Genomic DNA, 11,382 nt, shown 5'->3' on the forward strand with positions numbered 1-11,382 from the left:
GTGGTTGGGGTGGGAAGGGGAGAAGAACCAACTTTTGTTTAGCATCAAATATGTTTCAAGCGTTTTACAAATATCTCATTTAACTTTCACAACATCCCAGGAAGTGGGGACTAATGCTATTCCTAATTTACAGATGAGGAAACTGGCTTAGAGAGATTAAGTCTCTTGCATAAATCCCAAAGTTAACAAGTGAAAGATCTGAAATTGCAAACTGTTCACCCTCACTCCAGATTCCATGCTCTTTCATTTTACCTGAAGCTAACTGTCTGATATGGAGCTAGAATTTAAAACTTTGACCTTGGGACTTCCCTGGCGGTCCAGTGGTTAAGACTTTGCCTTCCAATGCAGGGGGTGTGGGTTCCGTCCCTGACCGGGGAGCTAAGATCCCACATACCTGGGGCCAAAAACCAAAACATAAAAAAGAATCAATATTGTAACAAATTCAATAAAGACTTTAAAAATGGTCCACATCAAAAAAGAGTCTTTAAGAAAAAAAATAACTTTGACCTTATTAATATCATATTCCTAATTTATTAGACCCTTGCTACTCAAAGTGTAGTCCAAATACCTGTTCACCTGGGAACTTGTTAGACATGCAAATTCTTGGGCCCACTCCAGACCTGCTGAAGTTAGAAACTTCATTTTAACAATTTTAGCAGGCTATTTGTAAGCACATTAGAATTTGAGAAGTGCTATTTTATATAACTTGACTGGACAAAGCATTCCCTGCTTCTTGGAAGTATGCAAATATAATAGTGAAGACTCCTTTTCAAGGCCTTTTAAAAATTTATAGATTGTTTACTTGCTGTTTAAAATAGACAGCGTAGGTAGCTGAAATAATTCTAACATTGTGCCTCTGTATAAAAATCACTGTAACCATCCCTCCCCCACCTTTTAAAAAAATTTTATTTATTTATTTATTTATTTATTTATTTATTTATTTATTATTCCCTCTGTTTCTGAGGGCATTCTAAGAGTAGACATTGTTTAATTTCTGTAAGAAATTGTAAAGAATTAATATAATTTCTTCCTTAAATGTTTGGTAGAATTCACCAGTGAACCCATCTGGGCCTGGGACTCTCTGTTTTGGAAGGTTATTAATTATTGATTTGATTTTACTAATAGATACAGGTCTATTCAGATTTTCTGTTCCTTCTTGTGCCAGTTTTATCAAATTGTATCTTTCAAGGAATTGGTCCATTTCGGTCCATTTCATTCAGTTTATCAAATTTGTGCACCTAGAATTGTTTGTAGTATTCCTTTATTATCTTTTTAATGTCCATAGGATCTGTGGTAATGTATCCTCTTTCACTTCTGATATTTGCAATTTTTGTCTTCTCTCTTGTTTTATTAGTCAGCCTCTCTAGATGCTTATCAATTTTGAGCTTTTCAGAGAATGAACTTTTGGCTTTGTTGATTTTCTCTATTCATTTTCTGTTTTCAATTATACTGATTTTTGCTCTAATTTTTATTTCTTTACTTCTATTTACTTTGGATTTAATTTGCTCTTCTTTTTCTAGTTTCCTGAGGTAGAAGCTTGTATTATTGATTTTAGATCTTTCTTTCTTTTATAACATATGCATTCCCCATGGGCATCTAGCAATGCCAAATTTGGTGATGTGGTTAGGGCAGAAAAAAAAAAAGTGCATTCAGTGTTATAAATTTCCCTCTAAGCTCTTCTTTTGGTGCAACCCACAAATTTTGGTAAATTGTATTTTCATTTTCATTTAGTTCAAAATATCTTAAAAATTTGTCTTGAGATTTCTTCTTTAACCTGTGTGTTATTTAGAAGTGTGTTGTTTAATCACCAATTATTTTGGGATATTTCAGCTATCTTTCTGTTTTTGATTTCTAGTTTAATTCCATAGTATTCTGAGTGGACATTGTTTAATTTCTACACTTCTCAATTTGTTAATATGTGTTTTTGATGTTAAGTGCATACATATTAAGAATTGTTTTATCTTCTTTGAGAACTGACTCCCTTTATCATTATGTAATGCTTCTCTTTGTCCCTGATAACTTTCCTTGCTCTGAAGTCTGCTCTGTCTAAAATTTATATTTTACTATGACTATAAAGTTGATTAGTGATAACATTTTATATCTTTCTTCATCCATTTACTTTCCATCTATATGTATTTATATTTAAAGCGGGTTTCTTAAAAAAAATCAAGTTCATATATACAAAGAACAGATTGGTGATTACAAGAGGCAGGGGGTTTGAGAAACTGTGGGGTTTTTTTTCAGTTTAGTTTAAATAAATTGATTAACAAATTTTAAAAATAATGTGACTGTACCTAATGCCACTGAACTTTATACTTAAAAATGGTTAAGATGGTAAATTTTATGTTGTGTGTATTTTGTCACAATTTTTTAAAAAAAGCAGATCCCCAGATAATACATAAAATAAAATTCCAGTTATATAAAATTCAAAACCAGGCAAAACTATGCTTTCATAGATTGTAAAACTTCAAAGAAATGCAAGGAAATGATTCTTAGAAAAGTCAAGATAAATGGTTATTGTATCTATTGGGGACAGGAAGGGATGAGGGTGTGACTTTTGTGGTGCTGGCTATGTTTTGTTTATTGGTTTGAGTTATGTGGATGTTTGCTTTATTACTCTCTTTAACAGTATATATATTTTAGATATTCCTTATATTTTATTTATTTCAGAGTTAAAAAGGAAAAGAAAAAGTTTAAAGCACTTTATTGCTATAGATTATTCAATCAGACAATACTGTAAAAACCAATTGATGTTTTGCTGGAAACCTTACAGCCTCCCACCAAAACAGCTTTAGGATTTCTCCTTTCCATTCTCCATGGTGGGTTTGGAATTGGCAGCTCTTCAGCAATCAACATCGTGCAAGCTTGGTCAGGCACTGTGGGAGGAGATGGGAGAAGTGAAGGGATCACCAAAAGACTGATTTTCAAAATGGATCTGGGGCTTGACTTTGATTTCATACCTCTCATGACACTACTACATTCACAATTTTTCAGTTGTTAAAAAGCATCAGATGAATTTTTTTTAACCTTAATAATTCGGTTCAGTGTGGAAAAGAAAGATATGCTTTAAAAATATCTAACTCAAAACTCTGCTTTAAAGTGTTTCTCATGACCGACCAGGCATCATCATTATCATCACCTGGAAAAATTTACTGACCACTCACTATGTGCCTTATCTGAGATGAGTGCCGTGATTGCAGGTGAGAAAAAAAAAAAAAGACTTTAAAAATATTATTCATATAAAAAAAAAAGAAATGCATCTTCCACTTACCTACCAAAAAAATTATTATTCATTAGTAAGCAAGTAACTCTTTGCATTCCAAGAACTTCAAGCAAGTATAAATAACTCCAGATTCACTTGAGTGCAAAAGGCAAAAATAAGATATGGTCTGTGCAAAGCATTTAAAGAGTTGGATATTCACCCCTGTGGTGCAGGGGTTGGGAAGCACAATGGTAAATGTCGAGGATTTGGAGGAGGTTATTGTCATAAAATATGGTGGAGCAATAATAGAATAAGTAAATGAATCATGCTATAGTCATAGGGTGATTACTATATACTATATAACGCTAATGAATGAATTACAGCTACACTTAACAACCAGGATGAACCAATGTTAAGGGGAAAACAAGTCACAAAAGGATATAAACATCATTATTTTATTTAAAATCCATATAAAGTTCACAAAGAGGCAAAACTATTTGTATCATTTAAAATGCATACATGGGGGAAATAATGAGAGTAGTGACCTGCATAGGGAGAGAGGAGTTGGTGACCAGGAAAGGCACATACATGCACACACACACACTAAATAAATAAAGTGGGTTTCTTGTAGACAACGTTTAGTTGGGTCTTGGGTTTTTTGTTTTGCTCTCCTGTTTTTATTTCTAACTTCACTCCATTGTGATAATGGTGTAATATGATTTCAGCTTTTTATGTTTATTGAGATATGGGTTTTTTTGCCTAACAATTGATCTGTCATTTAAAATGGTCTGTATGTACTTGAGGAGAATGTGTATTCTGCTGGTGTTGGGTGGAGTGTCATATTTATGTCTGTTAGTTCTTGTTGGTTTATAAGTGTTGTTCAGTTCCTCTATTTCCTTACTGATCTTCTGTCAAGATTTTCTATATGTTATTGAAAGTGAGGTTATACAGTCTCCAACTATTACTGTAGAACTGTCTATTTCTCCCTTTCATTCTATCAATGTTTGTCATATATATTTTGAAACTCTGTTTTTAATGTGATGTGTTATAGTCATTGACATGAGTTGACCCTATTATCAATATGCTGTATCCCTCTTTTTCTCTTATAATAATTCTTTTATTTAGTCTATTTTTTATTATAGTCACTCTAGCTCTTGTGGTTATTATTTGGATAGAACATCTTTTTCCGTCCTTTCACTTTCAAGCTATTTGTGGATTCAAAGTGACTCTCCTATAGACAGCATATGGTTAGATTTTATTTTTTAAATCCATTCTTTCTTTTGTGTGTATTTTAAATATATTTTCTTAGTGTGTACTAAGCGAGTTACATTTAATATCCAAAATTTATGAAAGGTATAACATTCTAGTTTGAATTGATACCAACTAAGCTTCAGTAGCATTCAAAATACCTGCTCCTAGATAGCTCCACTTCTCCCCCTTTATGTTGTCATTGCATCAGTTACATCTTTATTAATTGTTTGACCAATAACATAGATTTAAAATTAGTTTTATATATTTGTATTTTAAATCATGTAGGAAATAAAAACGGGAGTTATGAACTATGAATACAGTAATACTGACTCTTACCTATATAGTGACCTTTATTTCTTCATATGGTTTTGAGTTACTGTCTAGTTTCCTTTTATTTCCTTTTATTTTCCTTTCCTTTTATTTTAGCCTGATATATTTCCTTAGCATTTCTTGTAGGGTAGGTTTACTAGTGTTAAACTCTCAGCTTTTCTTCATCTGGGGATGTATTAATTCCTCCTTCATTTTTCAAGGATTGCTTTGCCAGATATAGTATTCTTGATTGACAGGGTTTTTTTTCTTTCAGCACTTTAAAAATGTCATCCCACTGCATCTGTCCTCTGTGAATTCTGTTGCAAGATCCGATGTTAATTTTATTAAGGATCCCTTGTACATGACAAGTCACTGGATAATTTCAATTCACATATCTTCAAGTTCACTGATTCTTTCTTTTGCCTGCTCAAATATGCTTTTGAAAGCTTCTAGTGAGGTTTCATTTCAATTAATGTACTTTTCATGTCCAGAATTTGTTTGGTTCCTTTGTAATTTACATCTCTTTGTTGATATTCTCTACTTGTTTATGCATTGTTCTCGTGATTTCCTTTAATTCTTTGTTTATATTTTCCTTTAGCTATTTGAGTGTATTTGAACAGGTAATTTAAAGTCCTTTTCTGCTAAGTCCAATGTGTCTATCTCCTTGGGGACAGTTTCTCTTTAGTTTCTCTTTGAATGGGCCATCATTTGTTAGTTCTTTACATGCTTTGAATGTTTGGTTGAAAATCAGGCATTTTGAATATTATGATTTGATAACTGTGAAATAAGATTCTTCCTTAGTCTTTAATTTTGTTGCTGTAGCTGTTTGTTTAGTGAATTTTTAAAATCATTTTTGTAATGCCTGTATTATTTGTCATGTGTACTCTCTGTTAATTTAGTTTGTGTTCACTTTGTGTTTTGACAGAGATTTACTTGAATGCCCATAGCCAAATAAAGGGAGAAAGAAGGGAAAGAATTTTTAAAAATTTCCTAGTCTTTGCAGATTGGTTTTGTGTTAGAGCATTCTTTCGATGTCTAGCTAGATGTTGAAAGAATGCTCTAGCACGGTTATTCACAATTCCATCTTAGCTCTCACTTCTTGCTTGTACTGAGCCTAATAATCAGTCATAGTTGAAATCTTAGGATCTTCAGGTCTTTTCTGAGCATGCATCCTAACCTGGGCATGCACATGGCTTTCCAAATTTCCTGGTGTATTAGGTATGCCTTCAGTGTTCTAATATTCTAAAGAATCTCTCTCCCTGGCCTTTCTTCCCTGGTTTCTGGTGTATTTATTGTTTGCCTCAGCTGTAATCTGTTGCCTCAGGTGGCAGTGGATTATTCATTTGCCTTTTGCTAATTTGAGGGATGCTCTCTGGGTGCCCGCTTTTTTGCCTTGAGAAACTTCTAAGTTAGGTAAAATAAATCAAGCCTTTCAGGTAGTCCTCAGACAGGTTAGAAAACACAAATACAGTGATTAGCAAATAAAATATGCTCTGCTCCCTCTGGAATCAAGGACCAGGGTCCCATCCTGGAGAGCTGGGCAGCTGTCTTAAGACTATTCCTATGCAGGAGAGGAGACTGGGTAGGAGCAAGTAAAATATCACAAAGCTTTCCTACCCTTTTTAAGTTGGCTTTTCCTTGATTCCTTATTTGCTTATTTATTGTAAACCTTTGCTTTCCAGAGTTCTAACAAAGTTGATTCTGTTTTACTTGGTTTTCCAGTGTTTTTGTGGAGAGATGGACTCTTGGAGCTACCTACTCTGCCATGTTTGCTGACAACACTCTCAAGATGTTTTTTTTTCTTTATTTTTCAGAAGTTTAACTATGATGGGTCTCTGCATGGCTTTGTTTCAGTGTATTCTATTTGGAGTTCACTCAGCTTCTCGAATCTGTAGGTTTATATCTTTTTGCTGAATTTGGGAGGTTTTCTGCCATTGTTTCTTTAAATACTCTTTCAGTCCCACTTTGTTTCTCCTCTCATTCTGATGAAATGTTAAATCTTTTTTTTTTTCTTTTTTTTTTTTTTTTTTTACTGTTCTGAAGATCATTGTTTTGCTCATTTTTTTCAGTCTGTTTTTTTCTCTGTCATTTAGGTTGAATAAATTCTATTGATCCATCTTCAAGTTCACTGTTCACTGATTCTATTTTCTGTCATCTCTAGTCTACTATTGAGTAAAGTTTTCAAAATTTTGGTCATTGTGTTTCTTAGTTCTATAATTTGTAATTGGATTTTTTTTTACAACTTCTGTTTCTTTGCTGGAGTTATCTATTTTTATTTTGTTTTAAGAGAATTTGTAATTAATTGTTGAGGCATTTTTATGACTGCTGCTTTAAAATGCTTTTCAGATAATTCTAATATGTGATTCATTTCAGTGTTACCATCAGTTAGTTGGTTTTTTCATTCATATTATGATTTTCTTGGTTCTTGGCATAATGAGTGATTTTTAATTGTATCCTGGACATTCTGATTATTATATTAGGGTTTTGATCCTATTTAAAACTTCTGTTTTAGCAGGTACTGACCCTGTTTAGGTTTAGTCGGTAGATTCTGTCCACTTTTGTGGACTTTAGTTTCAATAATAATTTAGTTTTCTGAACTCTTGCAATGTTATCTGGTCTGCATCATTCATCCAAAGCCACTGGGACTCCCACTCAATCCCTGATACTCTGCTATTTATCCATTATCAGGATAAATAAAAACTTAATTTTCCATGTTGCCAAAATGGAAAGAGACTGTTTTCCCCTCACCCTTTTTTCTTTCCTTACAGCCTTTCTATGAGAAACCTAGTGGTTGTGAATATGGATGTGCTTTTTTTTTTTTTATAGATTTATTTATTTATTTATTTATTTTTGGCTGAGTTGGGTCTTTGTTTCTGTGCGAGGGCTTTCTCTAGTTGCGGCAAGCGGGGGCCACTCTTCATCGTGGTGTGCGGGCCTCTCACTATCGCGGCCTCTCTTGTCGCGGAGCACAGGCTCCAGACGCGCAGGCTCAGTAGTTGTGGCTCACGGGCCCAGTTGCTCCGCGGCATGTGGGATCTTCCCAGACCAGGGCTCGAACCCGTGTCCCCTGCATTGGCAGGCAGATTCTCAACCACTGTGCCACCAGGGAAGCCCTGGATGTGCATTTTTAAAAGAGGCTTAGTAACCCTATTGCCAGGTTTACAACCTAGGAATGTTTTTTAGTGTTTGGGAGTCATCCCTTTGCAATGTAAACATTTGCAAAGATAACACCTCTAGCTCCCTGTCTTAGTGGGAGTTTAAGCTAGGCACCTTGCTCTGAGCTGTAACCATCTGCTTGTCAGAGAGATAAGAAGTTTTAATACACCTTTGGAGAAATGCAATTAACTAAAACGAATGGTTACCTTAATTCCCAAGTAGACTTAGAATGAGTGTTATGAAAGAATTTGTAGGAAAAGATGCTGTTAAGTCCTGTTAGAGAGACTTGAGAACATATGTACATAACAGGTTCTGACTGTTTGGCTGTATGAATAGGGTGGGAATTTCCTTGGCTTACTTATGAGGCATTGTAATCTGAATATGCTTATTCAATAATAAAACTTTCTGTCTTTTCTACATTTTGAGGAAAACATTCTCTAGGTTGGCAGGATTGTTATTTCTTCAAAACTATATACCCATGGCCTGGCTATGATTCTATGCATATTAAAATGACACATTTGCCAGAATTCAGCCAGGGAAAGTGCTTTTCATCTCCAGGTGTTTAATTAGTTGGCATTCCAAACCCATTGAATCCTCCTGAGTGATCTCCTCCCTAAAGTACAGTGTTCCAAGTTCCATCTACTGTGTTATCCTGGGCTTCTGCCAGTGTGAAATGGAAATACCCTGTACCAGCAAAATAACAATGCACATCTGAAAGGAGGAAATGTAAAACAAAAATGGTATTGGCTAGAGGAAATATATTTTTGTACTCTTACTCACACTAGATCAAAGTAACAAAATGTGCTCTACTTTTCTAGTTTTACTTTATTTGTTCCACATTGAACTAGTTTTAGTGTACTCTCAGTAGTACTTTTAACTTTTGACTCCTAGTCATGATTGAATGCAGGTGATACTTGAGAATCTGTGACCTCCTGTAAGAATTGGAGTCTTTGTAAAATTTTGCATAGGTTTTGTATTATGCAAGTTGATGCTTATGCCATGTTTCTACATCAGAATTCCTAGAAAAATCACTTTGAATTTTTGATATAGAAATTAATGGAAAATGAATTATTATATAAAATTTAGATTTTTCAAATTAAGAAAATGTACAATTTGCCCTAACAATTTTATGGAGAAATATCCTCTTTTTGTTTTAATAACTAAAGATAAAATATGCTCGTACTCGTCTCCCCTTTATTAACAAATTAGACTGTTAAAAAATAAAATATTTAAAATGAATTAAAAACTTTATTAGCAACATTCAAATTTCTTTGCCAGTCATTTTCGTGTTATAGACTCTGAATTTTAATTAAAGTGGTATTAGAGAAAGTTCCAGTTTATGAAAAATTGAAACAAATGGATTTTCTTACAAGAATGAGACAAATGCTCAGTACAGAAGCTGCAGTGTATCCCAATAGCTAATGTCAATTTTCAGGGTGTCTTAGGTGACTATAAAATCAGTGCTTATTCAAGTTGAACTACTTGTAACTTCCACATGCATAGTGCAGTTGGAATTTAGGATTATGGTGAGTACTGTGAGGCACTGAAAGACTATAAAGTGACTTGTGAATCACAAAAAGTTTAAGTTATATTTAGTCTAGTTGTAGAGTTAAGTCCATTTAAATACTTTCTAATTTTATTGATTATATACTCTTCTGGAAAGGTGGTAGAATGTGTATAGGTACCAAGAATCTCGTCCCTGAATTCCCTGTAAAATTGATGTGAAAAAAAGTTCTATGTAGTCCATTGGGTTGAAAAAATTAGAAACTTATTTCTGATCCTGGCAGAAATTGATACAGTTATTTTTTTCTGATGGGTTGGATACCGATACATTTATTTTCTGGAGCCTACATAGTCATTTCTTTGAGCTCCTAAAGTAACTCAGGTTGCTACCGTGGGTTACTCCATTATTGATACTGACAGTACTTCGGTGATCATCAAAGGACCACACCCTGAAGCCTTATTTGCCTCAGAATTTTTCAGGCAGTGTGTTTGAGCCACTAACAGACATTCCATTTTTTTTAAAGTGAGATTCTGCTTATCAAGGATGCTTCCAATGGGCCATACCCTAATGTGCCTTTGAGTTGCTTGGTCTCACACCTGGAGAGGGAAACTAGAATTTGTTGAATCACTGCTATCTGCCAACAATCTATTCATGCTATAGGGAATCTGCTTTGATAGCAATAAATAACAGACTTGACATTGGAGAAAATCTAATCAGTGATGCAAAGGACAAAATTTTGAACCAATATAAGAATATAGAAGAAAAGAATAAAGGAAGGGAAGGGGAGAAAAGATAATGGGCATAGAAGATAGATTATAAAGGTTCAACTGGCAAATGATAGGTATTACTAAAGAAGAGAGAAAAATGGATAAGACCAAATAATCAGAGAACAAGACTGCTATTGCATATTAAGACATATGAGGCAAGTGAAATTAATGTATAGGAATCTGTACTATTAAAGTGTTTTTCCAGTATAATTTAGAAGAGGAATTTAGTAATGGCCACAAGACAGGGTAGGAACAAAAGAGAAACTAAACCTGTGGAAAAGGGTAGATAATAGGGAGATAGCAGAAGGTTACCAGTGGATTAGGTGGAAAGATTTCTTCAGAATGCAGCTTTAATCAGAGACCAAGTGTGCATGGGGAGGAGGGAAAGAGCATATACTGAGTTCAGCTTGGCCAAGTATGGAGAATAGATGGGCATTGTAAGACAACACATAGCATGTAACGATCAGTTTCAGAAGTAAGAAAGAATCGGATTTAAAATACTGTCTTTTACTTGCTATCAGTGAGAGCTTGGAAATTTACTTAGTTTCTCTAGACTTCAGCCTAGAGCTCTGATTATATATCTATAAAATGCAGATAGTACTGATGCAGCAGCAGTTTTGAAGAGGACAGCCAGCATTTTAGTTGTGATACCTGCTTTCCTTCCTGTTCCCAAGGAATTGTGTTCATCTGTTTTAAGTTCTCTGGGGGTTCCCTAAAAGACTGATGCAAGATACTTGCCTTTGTTTCACCTAACTCAGAACTCTTCTCAGGGCAGAAAAGCAGCTAAGCAGAGGGCATTCTTTGAACACATTGAAAGGCAGAAGAACAATCTGCTGCCACTTGGGGCACAAGATTACACTAGGTGTAAACAATTGACATCATGAAAACCTAGTAGAAACACTAGGGAAAGAGTTTCTTTGAGGAATAAAGGGTCTGAAGTGGTCTTGTGTATAACAAGGAATCCAGAAAGCCAAGTGAATGCCAGGGCAGGAAGAATGATCAGAAAGCCAGAGATGATCCTAAGCTTTCACCTATGGTTGGGTTTTAAGCTCAGTGTAAGCAGGAAATGAAGGCTAAGGTAAAGTAGTAAATGGCATGGCTAAGCCTTGAAAGAATGCCCCCAAACCAAGACATTCTGAAAAAACTGGAAAGTTTTTCTTTTTTCTTTTCTTTTCTTTTCTTTTGTCTCTCTG

The 11,382-nt window shown here is 34.5% G+C and overlaps 1 pseudogene; it reads left to right on the forward strand.

Annotated features, from left to right (window-relative positions):
• The first annotated feature begins 1,296 nt into the window (after positions 1 to 1,296).
• LOC133082136 (KANTR integral membrane protein-like) lies at positions 1,297 to 1,520 on the forward strand (annotated as a pseudogene).
• The last annotated feature ends 9,862 nt before the right edge of the window (positions 1,521 to 11,382 follow it).

The sequence above is a fragment of the Eubalaena glacialis genome, chromosome X (genome assembly GCF_028564815.1).
Source record: "Eubalaena glacialis isolate mEubGla1 chromosome X, mEubGla1.1.hap2.+ XY, whole genome shotgun sequence".
Lineage (NCBI taxonomy): Eukaryota > Metazoa > Chordata > Mammalia > Artiodactyla > Balaenidae > Eubalaena > Eubalaena glacialis.